This window comes from Spinacia oleracea, chromosome 3, assembly GCF_020520425.1.
Source record: "Spinacia oleracea cultivar Varoflay chromosome 3, BTI_SOV_V1, whole genome shotgun sequence".
NCBI lineage: Eukaryota > Viridiplantae > Streptophyta > Magnoliopsida > Caryophyllales > Amaranthaceae > Spinacia > Spinacia oleracea.
This window is the reverse complement of record NC_079489.1, coordinates 132,746,376-132,770,888: the sequence shown is the minus strand read 5'-3', so window position 1 is coordinate 132,770,888 and position 24,513 is coordinate 132,746,376. Positions and strand designations below refer to the sequence as shown.

At 41.1% G+C, this 24,513-nt stretch overlaps 1 long non-coding RNA gene across 3 annotated transcripts; it reads left to right on the top strand.

Annotated features, from left to right (window-relative positions):
- Nucleotides 1-6,886: 6,886 nt before the first annotated feature.
- Nucleotides 6,887-24,136, top strand: LOC110776606 (uncharacterized). 3 transcript variants are annotated; one of them, XR_008931086.1, is made up of 4 exons: nt 6,887-7,028; nt 7,161-7,317; nt 22,190-22,455; nt 23,806-24,136. It is a non-coding gene; the product is annotated as an uncharacterized lncRNA (long non-coding RNA). The 3 variants fall into 3 exon arrangements; XR_008931087.1 differs by having other exon boundaries at nt 6,906-7,031; XR_008931085.1 differs by lacking the exon at nt 6,887-7,028 and having other exon boundaries at nt 7,059-7,317.
- The last annotated feature ends 377 nt before the right edge of the window (nt 24,137-24,513 follow it).

The window sequence follows — 24,513 nt, the reverse complement described above, 5'->3', positions numbered from 1 at the left end:
TATTTGTTCAGACAGCTGCCCAAGATAGGACTTGAATGGAGCCAAGCTCTTGCTCCTCACTTTCCATTTTCCGGAAATTTGATTGATGATTAGGGAGGAATCCCCGTACACTCGAAGTTTCTGGACCCCCAATGCTAAGGCGGCTTCCAGGCCCATGATGCATGCTTCATATTCTGCTGCATTGTTTGTGACGTTGAATTGCAGTTATGCTGATATAGGAATGTGAGTGTCGTCTAGGGCCACTAGGATTACTCCAACACCACATCCATTCTGGTTGGAAGCACCGTCAAAATGCATTGACCAACTGTCATCACTGGTCATTAAGATTTACTCGTCGGGTAAGTCGTAATCTTCCTCTTCTGCCTCGACAATACAATCGGCTAGGAAATCTGAGACTGCTGAACCCTTGATAGACCTCTGTGGAATGTATTTGAGGTCGAATTCTGCTAGCATGACCAACCATCTGGACAACCGTCCGTTGAGTGGTGGTTTTTCGAATAGATACTTGAGAGGATCCGCTTTGCTGATCACATGTACTGTATGGGAGAGCATGTAGTGCCGTAGTTTCTTTGCGGCCCAAACCAAGGCGATACTGAGTGTCTCGAGCTGAGTGTATTTGGTCTCGTACTCGATCAGCTTTTTGCTTATGTAGTATACGACATTCTCCTTGCCTTCAATTTCCTAGGCAAGCATAGCCCCCACTACTGAATCTGTTGTTGTGAGGTAGAGCCTGAGGGGAATCCCTGGCATGGCTGGCTTTAGCACTGGTGGGTTGGAAAGGTAGCTCTTGATTGTATCGAAGGCATGCTGATAGTCGTCATCCCACACTTTACGCTTTTTCGGAGCTTTCGAAATACCGGTTCACAGATCATTGTGAGTCTTGAAATGAACCTGCTGATATATTGTAGTCTGCCGAGAAAACCCTGAATTTCCTTTTCATTCGTTGGTGGTCGCATCTCAAGAATTGCTTTGATTTTCGAAGGATCAGCCTCTATGCCTCGAGAGCTGATAACATATCCGAGTAACTTGCCTGACGTTACCCCGAATGCACACTTTTGAGGATTGAGCCTCATATTGTATTGTCTGAGCCTATTGAAAAACTTTCGAAGTACTGAGGTATGATCGTGTCGCTATTTGGATTTGACAATCATGTCGTCGACATATACCTCAATTTCCCTGTGAATCATATCGCTCATGATGGCGGTGGCTGTTCTTTGATAAGTTGCTCCTGCGTTTTTTAGTCTGAACGGCATAACTGTATAGAAATATGTTCCCCACTGAGTGATGAAGGTTGTCTTTTCCATGTCCTCCTCTTCCATGGGAATCTGATTGTAGCCTGCGTACTCGTCCATAGAAGAGAGTAAGGCATGATTTGCGGTGTTGTCGACCAAGATGTCGATGTGAAGCAATGGAAAACCGTCTTTAGGGCTGGCCCTGTTAAGATCCCTGTAGTCCACACACATTCGTACTTTCCCATCTTTCTTTGGAACTGGGACGACATTTGCAATCCATTCTGGATATTTTGCTTCTCGAATAAACCCGGCCTCTAGCTGCTTGGAGACCTCTTCTTGAATTTTGAGGGAAGCATCTGGTTTCATGCGACGGAGTTTCTGCTTGATGGGGTTTGAACCTGGAATAAGGGGAATTGTATGCTGACCGATGCTTGGATCAACCCCTGGCATATCATGATAGGACCATGCGAAGACGTCTACATACTCTGAAAGTAGCTTGATAAGATCGTCCCGCTCTGCTTGAGAAAGTGTTAAACCAATCTGAACTAGTTTTGAATTACTGTTGTTAGAAAGGTTGATTTTTTCTGTTTCCTCAATTATGGGCGTCCTGTTTTCATGATTTTCGATAGCTTTTAGAAATTCAAAGTCAGTTTCTTGTGAAGCAAAGTTGTTTGGATTAGGATTATGTTTTGAATTAGGACTCGAAGAGTAAGTAGAAATTGAAGTGTTATTGAAATCAACAATCATTACATCGACTGTTTTGAATTGAAGCTCGGCCTTTAGAGGCTCTTGATTGATGCAAGACTCTAGTTCTAGACACTTAGACTCATTACTAGACTCAGATCCAAACTCATCCTCAGACTCGGACTCGCTCATCATAGATCCTTCGCCCACAGTAATCTTGAACATTTTGCCATTTGGAGCAGATATCTTGAGAGACTTTCTCCATCCATTGACCATCTTCTCACTTGGAGTAATTAGCTTAGATGGGTCAAAATCTTCGATTTGTTTGATCATTTGAACCATGGTGTCCTCGGAAATGGTTGGGGTTATTTCCTGGCCAAACTATAGACCGAAAGCTGATGAATCAAGGCATTCAGGGGTAGCCTTGTCTTGTATCGGAGGAGAATCCTCTAGAAAGTGACAGTCTTGAAAGATCTCGAATCCGGGGTAAAGGATCCCATTTGAAGAGTCATAGAAAGGCTCTGGAAAGTCGAAGTATAAGTCATCATCTCCTTCTTTTACGAATTTCCCATTGAGTGTAAGTTGATGAGGAGATATTTTGAATTGATCTTTGCCAGCTCGACGGGCCTTTAGCTTAGCCTTTTGCTGCTTGTCATCGAACTTAGTTGACTTGTATCCTAGTCCGCAACAGTTAGTCTGTCCTTGGGCCTTGAAAGGAGATTTGGTGGGCGGTGGCAGAGTAGTGCCCAAGAAGCGCCCATGCTTGATCATCATGCGCTTTGCCATTGGATTCATTCTGGATTCAATGGCTCCAACTTCAGCACTGAATCCCCAAAGGTCTTCGTCGTTGTCATCATGTTCGATTAATATCAGAGCCTTGTCGGCTATTTTGGTCCTTGGATGGGAGGCATGCAGGGTAATGACATTTCCTTGGACCTCCATTCGGACTTTCTGGTGGAGGGAAGATGGCACTGCTTTGAAGTCATGGATCCAAGGTCTGCCCAATAGGAGATTGAAGCTTGCTTTGATGTTGAGCACTTGAAAGCTTACGTTCCGCTCGATCGGCCCTGTGCGGAGTACTAGAGTGAGAGTTCCCATTGCTTCCCGGCGAGTGTTGTCATAGGCACGAACACCTTGGGAGGAACTAGAAAAGTCACTAGGGGTGAAACCCAAATTCTCAGCAGTGCAAAGAGGACACACATTGATAGCTGATCCATTGTCCACTAGAGTCATGGGGATTATCGTGTCTTTGTATTCAACAGTCAGATAGAGATCCTTGTGATGGCCTGCCCCCTCAGGTGGGAGGTCTTCATTAGTAAAGGTGATACCTTCTTCCAGTTTTGTAAGTAACCCGATCAACTCGTCAGGAGTGATTTCTGGGGTGACATTCAACTTGACAAGAGCATTGATAAGAGCAGTGCAGTGCTCCACGGAGGAAGCCATGAGTTGCCAGATATTAACCGCTGCCTTAGTGCGCTTTAATTGCTTGATTAGAGGGTTCTCCTCGGTGGGTAGAGGAACATTAGTTGTCGGTGTCGTTCTGTTGGCTGGCTCTTGAATTCGACCAGACCTAGTTATGACTTGAACACTGTTTTCTGCCTTAGGGTCCAAGTACCAATCGGCGCTCACGATTTCTCGTCATTCATCGTCCGAGATGTTTTCAATAGGAGGGTCCTGATATGTGTCTTCATCATCGCTGGCCCAGATCCCACAAATGTCTCCTTGAGGTAATCCAGATTCCGAGTTTTCACTTGGCTGCACAAGGTGTGGCACAGGCTTTTGGTTGTGAAATATTTCCTCTACCTCGAAAGGGCCCACAGCATGTAAAGAGTTTCTTGATTGTCCTCGAGAGCCCTTATGCAAGCCTCCGCTTCCTCAACACGTTCACAGAGCTCTGCTACAGCTGCTGCTAGTGAAGTCATCTTGAATAGGGTTTTGAGAGGAGGAGTCTGAGCACCTACTTAGGACATGATTTTGAACTTTAGAACTTGAACTTCCCGACACATGATATGATATGCATGCAATGAATGAGACCTAGACTTGACTCTAAGTGCCACTCCGAAGATTCGGGATTTTGGGTTTTTGTACTTGTATCCGGGATTTGCAACCCGTTGGAAATGTTTGAGAGGAGCCTTCATACTTTTGTTGAAGTTGACTCTTTGTACTAGAACTTGGAATATCGAAAAATGAATATTTCGACCTATTGGAAATTGGACTATTTTATGGGGGATTTCAACCCATTTTGGAAATTTCAAAATTGCACTTGTACTAGGAAATTGATTTTGTATTATTTCAAGGGAATTTCAACCCGTCAATATTTTAGGGAATTTCAACCCGTTGGACTTGGAGTATTTGAAGGGGATTTCAACCCGATTGAAAGGGAATTGATTTTGTATTATTTCAAGGGAATTTCAACCCGTCAATATTTTAGGGGAGTTTCAACCCATCGGAGAATTGGAACTTGTATTATTTTAGGGGAGTTTCAACACGATTGGAAAATTGGACTTGTACTATTTTAGGGGATTTTCAACCCGGAGGTAGAATATGGAATTTGAATTTGTATTATTTAAGGGGAGTTTTAACCCATTGGAAGATTGGACTTGTATTATTTCAGGGGATTTTCAACCCGTTTGACAATTGGACTTGTATTATTTCAGGGGATTTTCAACCCATTTGACAATTGGACTTGTATTATTTCAGGGGATTTTCAACCCATTGAATAGGAATTTGAATTTGAGAGCAATGGAAGGCAAGGATTTGCAGCTCGAACATGAGTTTGAAGTTTGAATTTAATTCGAAGTTTGAACTTTGAACTGGAAAGGACGCACTGTAGAATGTGAGGCTTTGAATATGGAAAATCCGGCATTATGCCGCCATGAATTTGAGACATTGAATTTGGGAATTTGAAGTCCGGCATTATGTCGCCGTGGACTTAGAATTTTGAAGTGTTTCGAAAATAGGACTTGAGATTTGAAAGGTTGGAATTTTAGAACTTCGAACTTGAGGTTTGAAATATGGAACGAAAAAGTCGGCAATATGACGGTATGAATTCGGAACTTGAAACTTGAAGCTTTGAAATTTTGAAAGATCGAGTTGGAAGATTGGCATTATGCCGGTATGGGTTTGGACATTTGAACTTGAGATTTTGAGATTAGAGTTGGCAACTTGAGTTTGAGGTTTGACGACTTGAATGTTTGACATAGAAAAATCCGGCATTACGCCGTTGGATTTGAGTTTTGAACTTGAAATTTGACTAGAAAATCCGGCATTATGACGCCGTTGGATTTGAGTTTTGAACTTGAAATTTGACTAGAAAATCCGGCATTATGACGCCGTTGGATTTGAGTTTTGAACTTGAAATTTTGACTAGAAAATCCGGCATTATGACGTTGTTCACTAGTAGAAAAAACTTCATTTGCAACCCATCATTTGCAACCCATGTAATGAGTAAAAGTTGCAAAATATCTTCAGTCAACGCGGGTCAGACTTTAATGAATTATTATTAGCGTACTATTATCCATAAACGCTGCGAGAAATTGGAAAAAAATTTAAAAAAATATTCGCAGCTTGGACTATGTCCCTACACGCTGCATTCGTGTCACTAGTTGCAGCTCACACCCTTCTCCGCGGTGCAATCCTTTTCTAGATCTGAAAAAAAAAACTCTCGAACTCTCCGTCTATGTCACAATTCTCTCTCAAACCCTAGCATTCTTCTTCCTCCCCTCCCTAAATCTCTCCTTGATATCTTCCTCCAATCTTTAATGGATTCATGTTTCTTTGATTTTGTCCCAAGTCTTTCCATCCCGGTCATAGAGAGAGAAACAGAGGGCGGAAGAGAGAGAAACAGAGGGAGGAAGAGAGAGAAAGACGCCGACCTTTTGCTATGCTCAACGTTCTACCATTTCTTTGCCAATTGCGGTAGGAATTTGACGCCATACTCTTTGTTTTTCTTCGATTTTTAATTTATTTATTATGTTTCGTTGATTTAATTGTTTTTAGGGTTGATTTGTTGTTCTTGGTTTGACTTGTTTATTTGATGTACAATTTTGGGTTTTATCGATTGAGCGACTAACTCAGCTCATTTAGGGTTAATTTTTTAGGTTTTTGAAGTTATTTTGATTGATTTTGTTGATTTTTGGGTCAAATTGTGTCAGCTTATTTGGAATTCACAAAGTTCATATTTGTTTGATTTTCGAATTTTCGAATTACTTGCGATGAGATTTGCTTTGACCCGTGCAATTGGGTTATTTCGTTCTCAAAGTTTTGGTTCTCTGATATCTTGATTTTTTTTATTGTCAATTTCTGTAAAGCGAGGAGTTTGCTTCAGATTTGTAAGCAGTGAAGGCCAGTTTTGATGTTGCTGGTGATAAATTCATGTTTGCATTAACAGGTACCTCTCTTCGCCTGTTCTTTCTGTGTAGTTTAGAACTAAGCTAAAAAGTTTCAACTAGAATTTGACTTCACTATTGCTGAATATGTGGTTTTGCAGTTTCATATTTGTTTTATGAACGGAGAAATAGTGCCATAATTGTCGTCTCTTCTGAAAGCAAATTGATACATGAAGGATTAGCGAGTATATTTTCCATCTTTTAAAACTTGTGTGATTGTAGGTCTTAGTGAGTACTAGTAACTTCATATCCTTTTGTCGTTTCCAGTTTATAAAACATAAAATTCATCAGAAAAACAGTCCATCATTGTATGAGATTGAACACTGTTTTTTATTAGTAATATCCTAGTGAAGTATTGATTAGTTTGATAATGGACATTAGGACTTGTACTTCTATTGTATTTCTGGAACTTGGATAATCTTGGTGCTGTGAATAAGTCAACCTGTCATGTGTTTTTACAGGTGGAATTTCATATCCAACCTGTTCAAACTTTGGTTGTCGCTATTGTGGCCTCCATTACTTTGGGAGACCAATTCTACTTGGGAGGGTCAATACTCTATTTTCTTCTTTCTCCCCCACCCACTTAACTTCTTTTTTCCCCCTCAACTTTTGGCAACTCTAATCCCAAAAAAAGGGAGATATTAAAATAAGGAAAAGGAAAAAACAGAGCACTCATGAATCATGCAATTAAAAGACACCCACTTTCATTTTGAAGCTATGTTAGGTAGTAGTCTGTATTCCACAAGGCATGATTACATTTAACTCCATGATTGCATCTCATTTAGTTACTTTAGTTAGACAATTTTTAATAATTACAAAACTAACAATCCTCAAAAAATATGTAACATGTTGACAGGATCCTTGGGGCAATATTGATCATAGTGGGATTATACCAAGTGTTGCGCGGCCATCGGAAAAGTTTCTTGCTCTCAACTCCGTGAACCCTGTTGCAGAAAATTGGAGGGAGAAAGATGGATTTATCTAGGCTTTCCCTGCAAATATCCGAAATTGAGGTCTTCCTCTTTCTCCCTCATTTTATTTTCGCATTTTATGAATTATTGGGGTATTTATTCTTTTGTGAACTATCGGGGTAATGGCCGACTGCCTGAGTGATGGAACTAACAAATTATGCTGAGGAGTAAACAATTTACAATCCCTAATCTTCAGGTTCCTTATACTGGAATATTTAGGCGTGTGGAGATGTTTCTGAATTATATTTGAGACCAAAATGTAGGATGAATTGCAGCATTTGAAGACTGACATTATGATTTTTTGCAAAGGTTAATGATGGATAGTGCTTTTGCTTCTTTGACATGTAGTTAGGGTCTGGAGATAGTACGATTATAGAGTAATTAGATTGTGTTAAGTGATTGGATCACTGAGTTCTTGTCATAACCATGGAATTATTAGCTCTCTGTGTTGTTTTGTATTATATGTTCGCTATACTTGTGTTCTTGAATTAGTGTTTCAGAGGAATATGGGCTTTGCGTTGTGATGCTTGAGCTTAAGTTCCCTCATATAACTGCCATTTAGTTATGATAGTCACCCATGTTTTCAGTTATGATGATAGGTGTAGACACCTACTTTTGTCCCCATTTCCGAAAGGGAAAGGTTCAATGATGAAAGCATAAATCTCCACTTGACAACGCGTCTCCTATAAAATAAACGAATCTCAATTCCCCTTTTCATTTCACCCGAAACCTGCTATTTATAGAAACCTGCCTAAAAAAGTAACTGCCGTAAAAGGTAGCTTCTAAAAGTGGCAAATCATAAAGGATAGAAACCTGTCAGAATTAGGTGTTGCATTCCAACATAAATCCTAAATGAGATAGAAAACTGCGTGAATCCTATTCCTACTATGATTCGGAAATAAGAGTTACGTATTAATTAAAATCCTAACGAGCCTAGAGTTCGTAACGGGCCCAGACGCATTCCGTCATAAAATTGATACGCGCTAAAACACTCGATTAAGTCTCAAACTCTATGGATTTCAGGAATCCGAATCTGACTAAAGAAAACAGCCCAGACCCTATTTTCAACGCCTGGCTCTGGGCGCTGAAAATACCTGGGTACGTGTTTTTTCCTAATTCTTTGTGGATTAGAACTCTGCAATTCTATCTTTCCACGAACTCTTCCCTATAAATAGACCCCTAAATTCGACGTGAAAGGACACACACAACACAATTATATTCTGAGTATTGACTCCAACCCTTAGCCTAAGCCTCACGCTGCGAAATTGTTCACGCGTTCTGTCGCAATCGATCCATAAATCGAACAGGACGTATCCTGTCCCATAATTGAGATCTGTTAAATAAAAAGGAGAAATAGCAAAGTCAAAGTGGTTAGTTTTCTGAGAACCGTGAGGCACCTCTCAAGGGTGCGTCGTAATGTGTCCCTTTTCGATGATTTAACTGCTTTCCTCGCCCTTTTTATGAATTGTTAAACTAACTAAATCTGATTGTTCTATCACGCCTAACAAATATAATATTTTTGGGAAATCGGATTATCATGCTAGCTCCCTTAATGCTGTTTAAATCAGATAATCACGATCGAATTAGTATTATATGTTGCATATTGCTAAAATCAATTCAGATTAGTTTAATAGTTAACGCATGTCCCTTCAATTATTTATGCTAAGCTAGTAAGGATATCCTGCCTCTGGAGTTATCGACGAGCGAAGTACTCCTCTCGCTAGTTACAGTCCCCCGAACCCTCAATCTCTACCTTGCGGGTGTATGTTGAGAGATCCCCACACCAGGGATCACAAGGGAACCTACGGCCGGCGTGGTCAAACATAATTGCACTCCCTTTATGTCACGATAATCGGGTTTTGTCAGTTTTTCTCATTGTCGTTAAAAACTGAATGGCGACTCTTATGTTACTAGTCAATTGGGTGTAAACTCACAGGAAATCCAATTACACTTAATTGAATAAAGAGAATCGTCACACCCACGAGGGACGAGGTCACGCATTAGCCTCGTGCTTTTTCGACCCCCTCACAGTGGCGACTCCGCTGGGGATAGTGAAGGAAATACTCGTGCTTGTAGGTAATCAAAATAGCCGAAGGGTGAAACGATCCTACCCCGCGTTTATTTCCCCATCAAGTTGGGACGACCTGAAAATCAGCATATTAATGTGAACGGGCAGAACCGCATAACGAATCTCGGCTCCCTCGGGAGTTGGGACTAAGGATACCTTTTCCCGCCAATAGGGGGGTGCATACGCCGCGTATGTTTCCCACTCGGTACTTGTGCAGGTAGTACACCTATCCCGAACTCAATCGCTCGCTCATTAGGTCCCTCTCGCCTGCATGCCCCCTTGGCTTGCACTTGCGGGTTGGCCTCTTGAGCGAAATTCGTCTGTTGAAGACACTACCTCGACCGGGGCATGTGTTGGATCTACGATAGAAGCGGTACCAAGCCAGGCGCAAATAAACTACCCATAGAAGCCTATCATAAACTACGTGGCATATTTAATTTTCAAATCCATGTTTGTAATGTAGTTATGTGTAGCGAAATATGTGATTGTGTGCGACAAACTATCCTAGAAAACCAACGACCTTAAAAATTGCCCAAACATTCATAGACTAATTTGCCAAAGAGTTATACCGAAACACGTGTTCCGCAAACCCGAATGATCGCCACAAAAATAAGCGACGCTCGGGATGGCCTGTAACGAATGCCACAAACGCTGTTACGCGTAAAGGACGTTATTAAGCAAGCACGCAATTCGAAGTCGCATAAACAGAAGACAGAAAACGAGAACCAGCCAGGGACGCATTATCAACGCCCCTGGCTGGGCGCCTGAATTTCTCACGCCCCTCGCTGGGCGCTGAAGTTGCTGCTTGGGTACCCGCGCGAAAGGAAAATACGTAGCACAAAAAATGTTCGTAAATTGCTACAAGGGCGTAAGAAAAGCACTCGATTTCAAAAGCGACTCGTGAAAAAATTAATAACTCTTTGTGTCGTTGTTAGGCCTCCTACGACGACAATACTCGGCACCAAAACCGAACGTGCTAATAACTATGAATGTCACACGGGCAAGTGTTTCGAAAATCCAAAGAATGACCAAAATAAAAAAAAAACCAAAAAGTGTACCGACAAAAGAAAGAGTGATAAACCAATTTAGAGATTCGAAGTCTAGACTAAGTAATGCTTGAAACTTTGGGAACCTAAACTTTAGCTTATCTTATGCCTAGGACTGGTCCTGCCACTTGGTGCCGATCAGGGAATCAACGGTTAGTGCGTCTCGAAGATACATCGCCAACACCAGGTTTAGTGACTCCAAGCTCCGTCCGTCATCCCTCATTTCAAGGATCTCCGCTTCCCCAACCTCGATTTGCACCTTGAAACATGTCCATCGAAGATTTGCAAGAGCAGATGGCTCAAATGACCCGACTCATGGGCCAACTAAAAATGGAAAATGAAGCTTTAGCGGCTGCGCAAGCCAAAAATGACCTCGATAACGAGAAGAGGATTGAAAAAATGGTCCTACAGCAAACCATGGGGAGCAAATACTTCTCCCTCGATCCTGAACCTTTTCCTGGCAAACTACCAGAAAAGTTCAGTTCATTTGACTTACCAAAGTTCAAGGCCACGGGCAACCCCCGTGATCATCTACTGAGCTTTGTGAATGCCATGAACTTGAAAGGCGTGGACAAGTCCATGTACTTACCTGCCTTTCCTTTGTCCTTGGAACCTGTGCCGCTCAAATGGTACTATCACCAGGACCCTAAGCTCTTCCACACTTGGGAAGACTTTGTCAATGTCTTCATCAAGCAATACTCGTCGAACATGGATTTCCAAGTCACCATGCGCGTGCTGGAAGTTCTCTTCCAAAAGAAAAATGAGGGTTTCACGACCTACTTTGCTAGCTGGAGGGACCAGGCGGCCCAGCTAATCAATAGGCCTCCCGAAACAGAATTGGTCCAAAAATTCATTGACAACCTGGACCCGGCTTACAGACAACACCTTAGGTACCTGGGACTTGACACTTTCAAAAGAGTTTATGATGTGGGAATAAAGATCGAGGACGACCTCGCCAAAACCATACAGAGAAAACCCACATATAAGAACAACACCTATAATTGGGGTAACACATCCCAAGCCCAAGAAGTCCATGCTGTAGAAGAGACTCCCGCCCGAAGAAGCCCTGGAAGATGGGTCCGAGACCGAAAGTTTGCCCCACTCGGGTCGACTTTGGTACAAGCCTTTGAAAGACTAACCAATCAAGGAAAGTTGAAACCTATAGGCCCCACCCGTGACCCTCCTGTCAAAAGCAAATATTGGGTCGAAGGTACTTACTGCAAATTCCATCAAGGAAATGGGCATGACACTGAAAACTGCTGGAATCTAAAACATACGATCCAGGACATGATAGAGGATGAAGTGATACCCCTCCCTAACGTTGGCAAACCCAACAACAACAAGAGCCCACTTGGTTCTTGTCACATCTCTCTCAACCAACCAGAGAATTTCGACCCCACGGTGTATATTACACCTCAAGGTGCACCACTCGTTGTGGTCCCTATGGATCGAATCGAGAGGGAAGTGTGCGGTGTGTGGAATGATGATGCTGAAGATATTTACCTATCTCAAGTGTCGGGCCAGGACCTCTTCACTGAAACTTGCCCCGGGTATGCTCTCATTGACACCACCCCTCAAGAGCCCAGGGTCGACAACCTCACCCGATCCGGAAGAATATACCAGCCGGATATTCACCCACCTCCTATGGACGACATCCTGGTAAGGCAAACTCCTGAGAATGGACGGCACGCCACCGTCGCAGAAGTCATTGGAAATCCTCTCCTGAAACAACTAAAAAGAACCAAGGCCGAGATTACCATCTAGGATCTTATGTGTACTTCAAAGGAACATCGTGAAAAGCTTATTCGCTCACTTGACCTCATCTCAGTACCTACAGATATCACACCTGACTCATTGGTTAGCCATGTCACGAGAGATGCCGGAGAAAAGGCCATAGTTTTCACTGATAAAGACTTACCCAAAGAGGGGGGTGCTCACAATAAATCCCTTTACCTAGTGGTTGGATGCAAAGGACAAAACATCCCCCTAGCGCTCGTAGATAATGGTTCGGCGGTTAATGTCTGCCCATTGCGAACCGCCCATTGCTTGGGGCTAGGAAACGATGACTTCCAAACATCCACGCAAGGGGTACGAGCTTATGATAACTCCCGAAGGCCTGTATTGGGAAAAATCAACCTTACCATACAAACCGGGCCTGTGGCACGCACCACGGAGTTTCAAATAATCGACATCAAGCCCACTTTCAACCTCCTCTTGGGGCGACCTTGGCTCCATGACTTAGGAGGTGTGGCTTCTACCTTGCACCAAATGGTTAAACTTAACCATAACGGGGTAATACTAGAAATCCGCGCCCCTCCTCTCGACGTCAGTTGCACTATGGTTGGAACGGCCGAAACTGCAGACGACCTTTACGGGTTTCAAATGGAAGAAACAATCCAGTTCATCGAAGATTATGACCCAGCATTCCTAGACCCGCATGCATCCCGAGTCATCCCTAGAATGCTGTTAGCTCAAGGTTATTTCCCAGGAACCCCATTGGGCATAAGGAAGAAGGAATACACATTCCATCCTTTTCCCGACAAATCTACTCCATTTGGTTTAGGTTATGAACCAACGGAGGAAGATATTGCTGACCGCCTGTCTAGGCTACGCCTTAACAAAGCCAAACAAACCACCCTCCTTCCCCCATATCAAAAGACCCTTAACGGGATGTTCGTTCGGGAAGGAGATGAACACCCATGCTGTGATTTCCCTGAACCCTTCGTTCATGATGGCTTGCTAAAACCCGGATTTGAAATTTTCCATGACTGCCACACCTTGGATGAGGCACCCCACCTCACAAAAACTAAAACAGCTGAAATATTGGACAACCAGGCTCTATGGACATTGTTTAACAAATCGAGGCCTATGGAGAACGAGACTGTGATGACTACCCTAGCTTTACAAGATGAAGGTTTCGATCCAACCCGGTTAATCTCTCCTGCATCAACACTAGAAGAGGTCGAGAACGGATGGGTGAAGACATATCAATGGGTCAATGCAAAAGGAATGGAATTCAAGATGAGTACCGGTGAAGGACCGAAGTTTTATGAGACTAAACCCCAGGCTTGAGCCACATAGAGCACCATTAGTAAAAAGCGCCTAGTAGTTCTTTAGATTGATAGAAAAAAAATAATAGAGACTTTAGATGGTCCTAAGGACCCTTAGAATATGGGTCAGTTTTATTTCAGTGTGTTTTCCTTACTTTCCGAATCAATAAAGGCGTAATATTTCTCCTAAAATTTTATTCTAACACTAAATAAACACCAAATGTACTTGCAAAATACAAAAATAAAGAGGCGGCCCACTCCAGGCCCAACAAACAAAGCCCACTCGGTTTTGAAATAGTGCCATGGGAACCAATTCCCGAAACCCACAAAATAAACCACACTATCCCATTCATATCCCCAAAACCTAAAAATCCAAACCAGTGTCATCAAAAGAGTCAATCCATGCAACCCAGAATCAAAGGAAATCAAAATCCAAAACAATGCAAATGTTACAAAAAAACAGATTCATAAAACATAGATTCCATCATACCCTTCACTAACAACACCTCAAAAACCTACACAAAGATCTCCATAACTTCCGCACCCTAACCCCATTTTCAAAACTGTTTCGAGTCACGAATAGAAAAAATTGATTCGGACAAAAACGCATTTCACGCTAACAGTCAAAAAAGCCTCCAAAGTAGCCTCAAAATTGGCCTTTAAATACGAGCAAAATATCAAGGCACAAAAAAAAAAAGGAAGGAAATGCAAGAACATGTGAAGCAAAGCGTCAAAAATTGACCGCCCAAGTCATTTTCAACGCCCATGGCTGGGCGCCGAAATTTCTGACGCCCCAGCCTAGGCGCTGAAACTCTCTGCCTGACAAAAAAAAAAAATTCTTTTCAGAAGTGCTCGTCATTTTATCCGCACACAACGGAAAAATAACGAACACTTGGGGGGTACAATACGTATCCAAATAGGCTTACCAACCAAGAATATAGCCATACAAATTAGTCGAATTTCGAATTTCATATTTTACACGACTTATGGCAAAAAAAAAATGGCAGATGAAAATAATGATAATACTTCACTCATTTGACCGACTAAGGAATATGTTTCCACCTAAGGGCATATCTACCGAAATCCGGCATACTAGAACTTATTCAAAGGCTAGAACTACGCGCGACCTGATTCTGACAAGATACGTAGGCAATCCTTACCAAGGATTCGGTCCAATAAAAAAAAACAAATATTCTTTGTGCAAAAAGTGTTGGACATATAAAGTACATAAAAAAGAGGAGAAACAAAAATAAATGAAAATGAAAAATAAAAATACGCCTTTATTAAAAAATAATAAGAAGGAAAACAGAGTGCTAAAAATAAAAACAAACACAACTGGAATAAATGGAGGGCACCTACACCCTAGCAAGAACTACACTACTCTAGTTCTTCTGGATCATCAAATAAAGTCTTGTAGAGGGAAATATTCGCAGGATCCACCCCCACAGTCTTCTGCGCTGCCCCAATGTCAATCTCCATAAGAACCGGCTCCTGGACACTAACTTCCAAAGATGCCAAGGCATCAGAAAAATTCTCAGTTATAGCCCGCTCAGCCTCGAGGGCACAGGCAATGGTGGGAGAAGGATTATTATCATCAACTAGACTAGCCACTGTTTCTACAGGCGGCTGAGCCTTCCTAACCCATACATTGTTCCGGCGACGATATCCGCGAGAGCTTGCATTTCTTTTAGCAACAGCAGGCCCCTTCATGTTAGGCATCTTTTTAGGCCTGAAACTGGAACGGGGAGGAACTTCCTTTTGCTTTCGATCAGGACGAGCTTTCACAGTCTTAATACTATAGGTACGAGGTCTGGAAGAATCAGGACCCTCGTATTTAACACGAATACGAGGTATCAAAAGCTCAGCCGGCTCCCCATTTCGAGCCTCGGTCCTCACATCTTTATCATCGGAGCTCATCCACAACTTGTAGTTTTCAGAAAGACCCACAAAGCCATTTGTAGCTACGGCCCAACGCGGGAGACCATCATAATACTTAGCCCACGTTAAGACCCGTGTTTGTGAAAAGGCCGCTACCTTAGGTGGTACCGTATCAGAAAAGGGGATAGTCTGCCTTAAACCATATTGACGCATGACTCGGTAAGGGAAGATATAAATGGGACGAGATAGCCCCAACAAAGAAACATAAACCGATACATCAGAACCCCCTGTCATAGTAGTCAAACCCCACCATGGTACCACCCACTTAATAGAACAAATGCCATAAGTAAAAAAGGAGGTCCATTCGGCCTCGTCCTGGCCTTGGTGCAAGTATTTTCGGTTACCCAAGGCTATAGGGCGGTAATGTTTAGGATCGGCAGGAGCTTCCAAAAGTCTAAGCCGTTCCGCAAGCCAAATCTGCAAAAACATGTACGATCGAATCAAAAGAATGAAAAAATGGTCCCTGGGGCGCAGTTTCAACGCCCAGGACCAGGCGCCGAAAACTCCAGCGCCCAGCCCTTGGCGCTGAAACTCAGCCCCAGGCAAAAAATATATATGCAAAAGTGGCGTATGCGTGCGCAAAGAAGAAAATTGATTACCTGCAGTTATAGGGGCTTCCCTTAAAATGTTAGAATTTGGCATCCTTCTTCAGCTCATCCGCACTCAGCAAGGTCTCGGCAACAACCAACGGCATGATAGAATAGCAACTTTCCATCTGGCTAATCAAGGGGATCAACCTTATGTCACCAAACTCACCATTGTTATTCGATAGCAAATAACGATTCAACAAGCAAAATACAAGGGCTCGAATATTTAATTTCTGTTCGGTCATATTCTTACTAGGCGTAAAGTGATGTTTTACAAGTTTTGCCAAGTTAACCTTATCATCTACAACAATTTCAGCAAACATGTTATCATCTAGTCCTAGGAAAGCCCTTATGGTTGTTTTACCCTCTTTAATAGTGCCAGGGGTAACAGGAGTAGCATCAGTAGGATAACCAAGGATCGCAGCAAATTCATCGGGCAAAGGACATATTTCGTTGCCCCGAAAGGCAAAAACATGATGATCGGAGTCGCAAAAGCTTAGGGCAGCATGCAGAAAGTTATAATCAATATTAATTTGTTGTAAGCCTAAAAGTGCCTCTAAGTTGTATTCTTTTAACAAAGCTTTTTCTGTGGGAGTAAGGGCCCGTAGCCAACGCCTAATAGTCCGTTGGAGTGAGAAAGTAGGGATCGACATGGCAAAAGCAATGAATAATTAAAGCACAGCAAAAAGGAGAGAAAGAATTTGAGAGTGGTGGAAAATAGGGACGTATCTAGCCCCTATATATAGCTGAACGCACCCAATGACATCCTGATCCCATTCGGAAACGTGTTAGGAAATCCGAAAGTCAAATATCACCAGGAAAAGACTTTCAGCGCCCTGGCTGGGCGCCGAAATGTTTAACGCCTGGCCTTGGGCGCTGAAAATGCAGCCCCAAGGCCCAGATTTCACAAAACACGGAACAGGAAAGGACTTAAGACCGTGTTGCTAAACACGAGGCCCTATTGCAAGTAGGATCAAGCCTAAAGCACCTTTAGCTCCCAAATAAGCAAGAAAAAATATAACATTAAAACTTGGTCGAAACTTAGACTCGTCTCAGAAAATGCTTATGTACACTTTTCAAAAAAAAACAAGTTAAATATCATGGTCATTCTTCGAAACCCCAAAAATATGTGTCGTCAAGTCATTGGTTTTCCAAATAAAAAATGTTTGTCTTTCGAAGGGTTAATCCGGGCCAAGCTAAAACCGGATGTCGCCTAAAAACTAAAGTCGCACTCCACGGCTTCGCTGAAGTAGCACACTACTATAAAAGGTCGCTCGCACATACGAGCATGACCCCAAACATGATTACAAGATGCGAAAAACAACCGACGAGCCCCAGTGCTTGGGGGCTCGCGAAAAAAATAGAACCCAACAAGGAGCGCGCGATCAAAATCACATTCCCGGACTGCGCCATACACCATATCATGTTTGGATATCTCAAAAAAGAACAACAACAGGTTCGACCTCATCGAAAGGACGTCACTGACACTTGTGCACGGTCCTCTGATCAAAGACCAAGTCGAGCCGAAAAGACTAGCTCAAAATCACGAAAGCAGACGGTCGCAAGACAAAGATCCGTCTGAACACGTTGTCAGCCCACGTTCAGGTTACAACTAAATTCGAGCATCCCTCGAAAGAATTTGCTCTTGCAAGAATGAATAAAAAGAAATTCTCAAAAGAAATCACAAAGAACCAAAGAAATAGGAACTTGCCCATCTTCAGTCGGCAAGATCGCGTCACCAACCGCGCGAGTTCCCAAATCGAAAAAACGAATTCAGGGACGTCCACCCTTAGCGGACAGGGCTCGCCCACCCTTAGCCGGCGGGGTCTACGTCACAAACCACGTAGGTCCTTATTTTCAAAAAAGCAAAACAAATTTCAAAACAGATTCGTCCACTTCTATCGGACGGGGTGTCCACCCTTAGCGGGCAGGTTCGCCATCTTTAGCCGGCGGGGTCTACGTCACAAACCACGTAGGTCCTTATTTTCAAAAAAAAGCAAACAAACTTCAAAACTGATTCGTCCACTTCTATCGGACGGGGTGTCCACCCTTAGCGGACAGGTTCGCCATCTTTAGCCGGCGGGGTCTACGTCACAAACCGCGTAGGTCCTTATTTTCAAAATTCAAAAACAGATTCGTCCACTTCTATCGGACGGGGTGTCCACCCTTAGCGGACAGGCTCACCATCTTTAGCCGGCGGGGTCTGCATCACTAACCGTGTAGGTCCTTAGTCGCTGCAGCAATAACTTTTTCTGGTTTTCCCTTTTCCAAAAATTAAAAGGATTGGTTTTCCGTTTTTTCCAAAAAAAGAGCAATGTGCTGGATTTTCCTTCGTTTTACGTCCCATAAAAACAAGGGGGTTTTCTCGTTTAGCTAGCCCTAAAAATGAGAATCTTTAAAAACATTTTTACCTCGTGATTGGGCTTGGCCAGGCCCAATTACACATTATAGCTTTGATTTCGAAAACATCTGTAGCTACTCCCAATGACAAAGTGAGGGAGTTTCTACGCACCTTTAGATCCTTCCAATGACAAAGTGAGGAAGTTTCTATACTATCAGTTGACAAATCCCAATGACACGTGAGGGATATGTCGACACTTCAAGTGATGACCCTTAAGTCAAATGTTATCACTCGGGGGCTCGTGAGACCCTCGCAAAACATGTCATATACACCATGGCTTGTGTGACGCACTCCGTCTAATACTTTGACCATCGTCTTACTCCAAGACTCAGTCAAAGTGGGGGCTAACTGTAGACACCTACTTTTGTCCCCATTCCCGAAAGGGAAAGGTTCAATGATGAAATCATAAATCTCCACTTGACAACGCGTCTCCTCTAAAATCAATTCCCCTTTTCATTTCACCCGAAACCTGCTATTTATGGAAACCTGCTAAAAATAGTAACTCCGTAAAAGTTAGCTTCTAAAAGTGGCAAATCATAAAGGATAGAAACCTGTCAGAATTAGGTGTTGCATTCCAACATAAATCGTAAATGAGATAGAAAACTGCGTGAATCCTATTCCTAATATGATTCGGAAATAAGAGTTACGTATTAATTAAAATCCTAACGAGCCTAGAGTTCGTAACGGGCCCAGACGCATTCTGTCATAAAATTGATACGCGCTAAAAGACTCGATTAAGTCTCAAACTCTACGGATTTCAGGAATCCGAATCTGACTAAAGAAAACAGCCCAGACCCTATTTTCAACGCCTGGCTTTGGGCGCCGAAATCTTCGGCGCCCAGGCCTGGGCGCTGAAAATACTTGGGTACGTGTTTTTTCCTAATTCTTTGTGGATTAGAACTCTGCAATTCTATCTTTCCACGAACTCTTCCTTATAAATAGACCCCTAAATTCGAAGTGAAAGGACACACACAACACAATTATATTCTGAGTATTGACTCCAACCCTTAGCCTAAGCCTCACGCTGCGAAATTGTTCACGCGTTCTGTCGCAATCGATCCATAAATCGAACAGGACGTATCCTGTCCCATAATTGAGATTCGTTAAATAAAAAGGAGAAATAGCAAAGTCAAAGTGGTTAGTTTTCTGAGAACCGTGACGCACCTCTCAAGGGTGCGTCGTAATGTGTCCCTTTTCGATGATTTAACTCCTTTCCTCGCCCTTTTTATGAACTGTTAAACTAACTAAATCTGATTGTTCTATCACGCCTAACAAATATAATATTTTTGGGATATCGGATTATCATGCTAGGTCCCTTAATTCTATTTAAATCAGATAATCATGATCGAATTAGTATTATATGTTGCATATTGCTAAAATCAATTCAGATTAGTTTACTAGTTAACGCATGTCCCTTCAATTATTTATGCTGAGCTAGTAAGGATATCCTGCCTCTGGAGTTATCGACGAGCGAAGTACACCTCTCGGTAGTTACAGTCCCCCGAACCCTCAATCTCTACCTTGCGGGTGTATGTTGAGAGATCCCCACACCAGGGATCACAAGGGAACCTACGGCCGTCGGGGTCAAACATAATTGCACTCCCTTTATGTCACGATAACCGGGTTTTGTCAGTTTTTCTCATTGTCGTTAAAAACTGAATGGCGACTCCTATATTACTAGTCAATTGGGTGTAAACTCACAGGAAATCCAATTACACTTGATTGAATAAAAAGAATCGTCACACCCACGAGGGACGAGGTCACGCATTAGCCTCGTGCTTTTTCGACCCCCTCACAATAGGACTTATTTTGTCTTAAACAACTTTGGCGTTACTCTCAACAGATTAACCAGGTCTTGTTTGAATCAATATGTATGATCATACTTTAGTTTTTTTATAGCTTTTACTTATGTAGGTCACCTTCGTTCTACCATCTTTCTCTAAAGGAACCATACCCTCTTTCCTCTTGTAGGGAAAGACAAGACTAGATGAAGGGCAAGGTAGCACTGATGGAGTGACTCGGGTTTTTGGGTTGAATTTTGTGAGTTTGGTCCTTCTAAATTAGTGGAGTGAGATAATTTGTTATAGACTGAGAAGATGAATCACTAAAGTATACGAATTGATCTAAAATGGAAATTATCAATTTTTCCTTGTTTAAAACTGTGTCATGTAAAGATGTAGGTCAGGTCTTAATGATGTGGGTGTTCTTTAATAATTCAGTTACCTTTCTGTTCACAATGATTATATCTGATTCCTTCAAATAGGTGTTTCGAACCTTAAATATAAAAAAGAGATTATTATATTGCTTGCATGAAATGTGGTTTATCTGCTAGCTAACTACATTCATGGGTATGGTACATTGAAACTAATGGATAAGTGAGATTTTGAGGTTTGCAATCGGGATCTCCGCTCACATCATCTTACATGAACAACACTGCATTCATTAACAACTTACAAGGAGATAAAATAAATTTTATTTTCCAGGGATGTAGATCCTGTGTCTGTAGGTAGTTTTAGCATGTCAATACTCCAATGCTGGCTCCAAACATATGTCAACTTGAACTTGTTGATTGTTAATCTTTATTGCCATATGATATAAGAGTCACACTAATACGTCATATGCATTCAGATTGCAATGATGATGTATGATGCATATTAGACGGCCGTGCAAAGTATAATGGTTTTCAAAGATATTCGGAGAAGCTAGAGCTATTTCATCCTTGTTATCATCTTAAACTATAAACTAGATGGTTCTTGATTCAATCGTTTGTTTTGGAATATGTATCTCAGACTCTATTGCGCCCCCTTGTTAAAATTCAATCATTTCATTGTCCTTTGGTTATTGACTTATTGTGCTATTCTCTCATAGTACCAATATGCAGTTCTTCTGTTATGATTTCTGTGGCCTTAGTTATCTTTCTCTGGCCTTCTGTTATATATCTTGCTAGGGCCTTGGCTATTCGGATGATGACTATCTAAAAATAGCGAGCTTCCTGTAACTTGACAGAAATTATCAGTTTATTACAAGCTATTCTTCCTATATTACAGAGTATTTTCCTCTGGTATCCCCTTTCTGGAAAGTTATTGTTTTCATGCCTTTTCTTGTACCTTCCACTTTTTAAAAAAATAATTCCTGAGAAGGGAAAATTAAGGCGCATTGTCCAAACATATTTGAGCAGGTTAAGCCTTTCCATGGTTACATTTAGGATGGCCGATGGGTTTTTTATACTTGGTATGAATGTATGATATTAAATCATGTTTTAGAATTCCAAAATCCTTGTTTTCTGTAAAATATGGTCATATACGAAGTAAATAGTAAGAAAACCATCTGGTTTAAATATTGAGCCAGGAATTGTCACATGGCAGTCAAGCCAGTCATACAACCAACGTCATCTAGCTTACTATTATGCTTAAATAAATAGGAACTGGAATTGATGATGTTCATGTAGTATAAAAAGATAGATTTGGATGGATTATGTAAAATCAATCTCATATAGGCATACTTCAAATTTCCTTATTACTTGATGATTGAAATTGTTGGATTGTTGAACTTGCTTGTGTTCTTGTCCAGCCGTGGCTTCCTACAGTTTATGTGTTTGCTGGTTAGTATGCAGCTTGTTTAGTGTGCGGGTGTGTTGCGTGTTGGTGTGCAATTTGTTCTGTGGTGTGCAGTCTGTTTTGCTGGTGTCCAGGTGCAGTCTGTTTTGTTGTTGTACAATACAGTGTGCATTCTGTTTTGCTGCACGCTGTTTTGCTGCAGTCTGTTTTGCTGTTGTACAATAGTGTGCAGTCTGTTTCTTAGTCTGTTTAGTTTGTTTTGAATAGGCTTACGACACGGTCTCTGGATGATAGAGAACTCAACCAAGTGAAGGCTGAAAGCAACCATGATTTGAAGAAATCATTAACTTGGTAGGATCTTACTTGGTTCGGTATTGGTGCTGTCATTGGTGCTGGTATCTTCGTACTTACTGGTCAAGAGGCTAATCAAGATGCTGGTCCTACTGTTATTTTATCTTTTGCTGTTTCCGGTGTCTCTGCTATGCTCTCTGTTTTATGTTACACCTAGTTTGCTGTTGAGATCCCTGTTGCAGGTACTTTTTTCTTTTCTTTTTCTTTATTATTTTTTTTACACAATTGAATATCCCTGACGGCTCCCTGCCCCTTGAATTAACCTAGGCAGCAACGAACTCGGAATCAATATTTATTACACACTACTAAAATCTAAAATTGCCACTAATGGAATACAAAGTATTAAAGTTTGATTTCCAAATTTCGTGCTAATACTGTACTAGAAGGATAACAAGTATACTTGTTCGTTCATGTAGCTTTTTTGTTTGATTTGTAATTTCTTTATAAGGAATTTAATCATCATATAATCTAAAGTTTCAATTCGAAAAGCAAAAGAGACAAATAAGCCGTGCCTCAATTGTTTCTCAAAACACAGGACTAGTTAACATGCAAGTTTAATGTTAAGTTTTCTTGTTATTTTTATTTGATTTATAAATTTCTTTATAAGGAGATCAATAATAGCCTTAGAAAGTTTAAAAATAACATATAAAACATGTAATTAGTTTAAAATGAGTCCATAGGTTCATGAGTTCGAAAATGGGAGCAAAAATGTCTCATTTTAGCCTAAATATGTCCATAACGACCCAACAAGCCTAAAACGTGCATAACCATATTGGAATGAGTCTTAGAAATTTATACAAATCATATAAAACATGTAATTAGTTTAAAATGAATCATTAGGTTCATTAGTTAAAAAATGGGAGCGAAAATGTCTCATTTTAGCCTAAATATGTCCATAATGACCCAACAAGCCTAAAACGTGCATAACTAGATTGGAATGAGTCTTAGAAAGTTTAAACATAGCATATAAAACATGTAATTAGTTTAAAATTAGTCCATAGGTTCATTAGTTCGAAAATGGGAGCGAAAATGTCTCATTTTATCCTAAATATGTCCATAACGACCCAACAAGCCTAAAACGTGCATAACCATATTGGAATGAGTCTTAGAAAGTTTATACAAAGCATATAAAACATGTAATTAGTTTAAAATGAATCATTAGGTTCAATAGTTTAAAAATGGGAGCGAAAATGTCTCATTTTAGCCTAAATATGTCCATAACGACCCAACAAGCCTAAAACGTGCATAACCATATTGGAATGAGCCTTAGAAAGTTTAAACATATCATATAAAACATGTAATTAGTGTAAAAGGAGTTCATTGGTTCATGAGTTCGAAAATGGAGCGAAAATGTCTCATTTTAGCCTAAATATGTCCATAACGACCCAACAAGCCTAAAACGTGGCATAACCATATTGGAATGAGTCTTAGAAAGTTTAAACATAGCATATAAAACATGTAATTAGGTATAAGATTCAATTTTCTCTTAAATTAGTTTTCGAGTAATTAATACAAGGTTTTGTTTTTTGAAGGGTTATGTGCAAAGAGAAATGCCATATTCTGATGAGGAGTTAGAAGAAACTCAAGAACAATGGGCAAAGTATTTTAAGGACAACTATTTGATGGATGCCGGCGAATGCGTTTGTTGTCTAGTAATGTTATGTTTTATGTTTTTGTTATGTGTTGGATATGACGTTGGATGCTACTTGGAGCATATATATGGTTGTTGGAACATATATGTATGTTATGTCTTATATACATGTCTTTATAAATTCCCGTTTTGTCCGGGTTTCTCAAATTACAAGGGAAACTATGGCAAATTTTTTGCAACCTATTAAACTATTTATAATGTTTTTATTATAATTTTTTGCCAAAATAATAGGATTGTCCAGGGATAAATATATAAATATGCATCTGATTGGAGCTATTATATTTATTTATTTTTTTAAACAAAAAAAGAATTAATTGCAGCGCGTGTATTGGCACTGAGCTGCAAAATGACAACTAATCGCAACGCGTATTTCTCAACAAGGCGCTGCAACTACTTTTTATTTACAACTTATAGGGGTCGAACCGCGCTGCAACTAATACACTATTTTCAACTTATATAAGTCTACCCGCGCTGTAATTAACCTATTATTTGCTGCGTCTATGACCACTGCAAAAAAACTTACGGTATTTGCAGCCATCACAATCGCAGCGCGAGAAAACGCTGCAAAAAGCCTGTTTTATCCGCGCTG